The sequence below is a fragment of the Lontra canadensis genome, unplaced genomic scaffold (genome assembly GCF_010015895.1).
Source record: "Lontra canadensis isolate GAN:19392208 unplaced genomic scaffold, GSC_riverotter_1.0 scaffold21, whole genome shotgun sequence".
Taxonomy (NCBI): domain Eukaryota; kingdom Metazoa; phylum Chordata; class Mammalia; order Carnivora; family Mustelidae; genus Lontra; species Lontra canadensis.
Window position 1 is genome coordinate 16,727,896 of NW_022631015.1, and position 4,301 is coordinate 16,732,196.

The 4,301-nt window shown below is 44.7% G+C and overlaps 1 pseudogene; it reads right to left on the minus strand.

The window, feature by feature from the left end:
* Nucleotides 1–2,905: 2,905 nt before the first annotated feature.
* On the minus strand, nucleotides 2,906–3,830 carry LOC116870094 (annotated as a pseudogene).
* Nucleotides 3,831–4,301: the final 471 nt, after the last annotated feature.

The following is a 4,301-nucleotide window of genomic DNA, read 5'->3' on the forward strand; positions in this document are numbered from 1 at the left end:
TTTTTTTTTTTTAAGATTTTTATTTATTTATTTGACAGACAGAGATCACAAGCAGAGAGGCAGGGGGCGGGAGGGGGTGGAAGCAGGCTCCCTGCTGAACAGAGAGCCTGATGTGGGACTTGATCCCTGGACCCTGAGGCCATGATCCGGCTGAAGGCAGAGGCTTAACTCACTGAGCCACCCAGGCAGCCCTCAAGCTGGTTCTTATTCCTGGAATGTCCTTGTCCTTTTTAGCCATTTATCAAACCCCCGAGTTTAAAGAGGTTCAGCAACTTGCTCAAAGTCACAGAGTTTGGGTGAATCTCACTTTTTCCAGGAAAACTTTTTATGTCAATTTCAATCTTTTCCTCCCCAAACTTCTGTACTACTTTGACCCTAGTATGTATCACACCCTACCTCATCTTTTAGTTATTTATGTATATAAGGAGAGAGATGCAGGTAACCAAATGGCTCTAGAATTACACAGCCTTACCCCGTTCCATTCATCAGAATGAAAAGAAATATGTTTAAAAACAAGTAATATCCTCATTACTAACAAGGGTTTATTAATAGCAAGGAGGGCAGGACAATAATGTGGAATTGGGAGAGATTACAGTTTCAAATGAGGAAATAGGAGTTTTCTTCTTTTTAGGAAATACGAGTTGTTGTTGTTGTTTTTGTTTGTTTATTTGGTTTTTTAAGATTTTATTTATTTGTTTGACAGACAGAGATCACAGGTAGGCAAAGAGGCAGGCAGAGAGAGGAGGAAGCAGGCTCCCTGAGGAGCAGAGAGCCCGATGTCGGGCTCAATGTGGGGCTCGATCCCAGGACCCTGGGATCATGACCTGAGCCAAAGGCAGAGGCTTTAACCCACTGAGCCACCCAGGCGCCCCAGGAAACATGAATTTTCTGAAGGTTAAAACTTAAGCTAGGGGTACTGTGATCTGTATAGAATCCTGCATATTGTCAATGCCTTGTGATACTGCAAACTGTCACACTTCTGACTAAAATTTCCAGAGGAAGAAAATTATGAACACCAGGATGTTAAAATGAGACTCTCACTGGCTTGGTTTCAGCCAAGCTCCCCCAAACAGAGGACAATACAATAGTGCCAAGTGTCCCCCAGATGATAAAGGAGGGTCTCCCCTTGCTGGGCATGGCCCTCCCAGGCATGATGTTGTTGAGAGAATTGGAGACCAGTTTTGCCAGCATTAGCCAATTACCTGCACTTGTGTCTTTAACACTGAATTTGAATGACCTACGCTGGAAGGAGATGTTTTTTGGTGAGAATTTTCAATATGCTAGGCATCCAAACCCCACAGACAGGAAGAAGTGGGCTTCGAGTCAAAGAAGGAGAGTTTGAAGAGAACCACATGCAAAGCTTCCGGTTTGGGGACTCGCATCTGACTCTTGCCAAGGGACGTCTAGAGGTGAGAGGACGCGACTGGAGCTGCTGCTCTCTCGGAGTGGAGTGAAGGCAGGGTGCATTGTGGGTCCGCTGTGTCTCCGCGGCAGTCTGGTATGGGCTGGATTGGAACGTGGCTAGCCTGGGATTTGCTTAAACATAATTCTTCCCAAGAGGCCTGCCTGGGGGCAGAGGGAGTGGACACTGGAGGCCCAGAGATCATGAGCAACCCGGAGCAGGGCGGGGGGAATACATCGTCTCCACTGGGGAGCTGTTAGGCACATCTCTGAAGAATCTGCAAAACTCGCTATGAGAGAAAACATCGGCCATCCAGAGGGACCAGCAGCAGGGTCACCGCCGGCCAACTGAGCCCTGTTGTGTCCTTGTCCCAAAACCCTCTCCCCAAACCCTCTCCCAGGCTGTAGCTTGGTGGGGCTACACAGGGTAGCTTGCAAGCAGGGGAGCAGGAGGAGGGGGAAAGAAAGAAAAGAAAAACAGACTCTGCCCTCTGTCCTGCCTCCTGGCTTGGGCAAAGCCCAAACTAGAGAAAGAAAGAAGTCTTAATTGGGTAAAATAGAAAGTTCTGATTTTTATACTGGATTCGAGAATTATATGATTATCAAACAGATTTACTTTTTAATGCCCAAACAAGGGGCTTTTCATTTACTCTCTAAAAATGACTGGGAAAGCCATAGGGGATGCCCATGATTCTGTCCTCGGGCAAGGAAAAATTAGACCATGGAGTGGTTTGAAGGGACAGGGGAAGAAAGAATAAAGTTATTTTATGCTTATACTCTGCCAAGTCCAGCTCTTACAACAAAATGACTACGAGTGTTTATGAAAAGAAGGAAGGGTGGGTCCTGCCGCCAGGAACCTGCCTCTGGCCACAGAGGATCCAAGGATCCCAAAGACAAGAGTTTCCCAGGGAAGATCCTAGATGTCTTCCTCCTAAGTAGAAATGACTCCTGCCCCACTGCGCAGGCCCTCAGAGGACACAGGGAACACCAGTTCCAACAGCAGCTGAGGGAATTTATCTCCATGAATGAGAGGAATTCCAGTTATAGGAGGACCTGGCCTCTCTTCACCTAGTACAAAGCCCACATCTGTGTTTTCAATGGTGTTTCCAGAAAGCATGACATCCACAGGCTCTGAATAGGCATTCTGAAGAAGAAGGTTCTGTGGTCAAAGAGTTTGAAAAATACTAAGTTTAACAATTCACCGCAAGACTTCTCAGAGCCTTTAATATGCGAAAGCATGCCGGTAGTGTTTCTCTAAAAAGAGACCGTGGTGTACAACATTTCTTGCAGCTTCTTTTATTGCAGAACACTTTTCTTCATTCCAAGGAATACAACTTAGGAACACTGATCTAGAGAGTTCTACCCAGGAATGGCAGTAACCAGGTGACTCACAGCTGCTGGAGAATCTAGTTTACAGTCGGGGGGATTGGGGCAAAGGATTTTTTATATCCTCCTTGTTTTTTTTTTTTTAATAAATTTCTATTTTAATGTTTTTCACAATAGAATAAATGCTTCTTTTGATGACTGCAGATTCGTAAGGCTGTTTGGTAGTATTCAGAACCACCACAGGAATGGTTGTCTTCCTGATTGGTGTGTAGTCTTCAGTAATTATAAAGAATTACTTGTCTGGAACTGCTGTCAAACCAGCAGGACTGCATTTATGCATCCATCATTTTCAGGATTGTTGGTAACCTGGGCATATTTTCCCCAAATAACTTTGCCTCGTTGTGTCACAAGGCCCAACTCGCTCACATTCACTTCAATTACAGTACCTTTGGTAATAACACCCGAAGTTGTATATAGTGGGCTTGAAGGATTTTTTTTTTTTTACACCAAGTATTGGCAGGCAAAAGGTGGCTTTCAATTCAGGATGTGTTACATGGGCCTTTTTGAAATGTAAGCCCATTGGCCTAATGAATCTTTCATATTTAGGTGGTTTTTCGAGTAAAGCCATCTCCAACAAAGCAGACTTTAGTGACCATTCTCTTCCATGCTTTCTTCTTTCTCTTTCCTGTTCAAATAACTTTTAATACTTCTGTTTCTCCCTGGGCACGAACTTTGGATAAAGGAACTTCCCATTCTCCTGCTTTCTCTTTTCTTTTTTGTTTAATCATATTAGAAAGTACTTTAGCTCGAGACTGTCCCTCCCTGTCCAGTAGATAACGCAGGTACTGATCCTTGTGGAGTCTTTTCATCATTCTTTTGTTTGGTGTTTCTCTTTTCATGCATCTTGATAGTCTTTTTCATCTGTATTTTCTCAGCATGGCGCTGTTTATGGTAGAGCTTAGTTTTCAGACCAATCATCTCTTTTGCCTTCTTTGAATGTTCGTGAGCCTCTGGACCTTCTTTCTTTCTCTTTTTTATCATGGTAATCCTAAACGATAGCCATAGCGCTTCCGGTGTAACTCAATATATTCATTTTGTGGCATGGTGATGGCTGCAGAACCGTAAGGTGCAGCTCTTGGGGCACAAAGATCTCAGTGTTTGGATCTCCCAGACCCACGAGCTAACTCCACGCAAGCCGTGACGGGAAAGAGTCCTCCTTGGTTCTTGTCCTAGGCCCACTGAGGTATCTGCTTTTCCCACCCAGCCTCTGACGTTTTCCTGCCAGCCTCCCTCTGGTTCCACGAAATACGTCTGGTTTTTGTCCTATACCTACCCCAGCTTGATGGATTGTTCTCTGATGAAAGCCCTGTGTCACCGTAGGCTGATGTCCACTCCAACCTGCTGAGGCTTGCAAAGCTTTGAATTAGGGAGAAATTTCCTCTCCCCAAATATCATATGTTTATGCAAGATATGTTGCTAGAAATTCAAGTTCTAGGGGATAATCTAAGATTTGATATTAAATCCCTGCTTGAACATTTCCAGGCTCCCCTTGTTCTATCCCCATACCCTAGCCG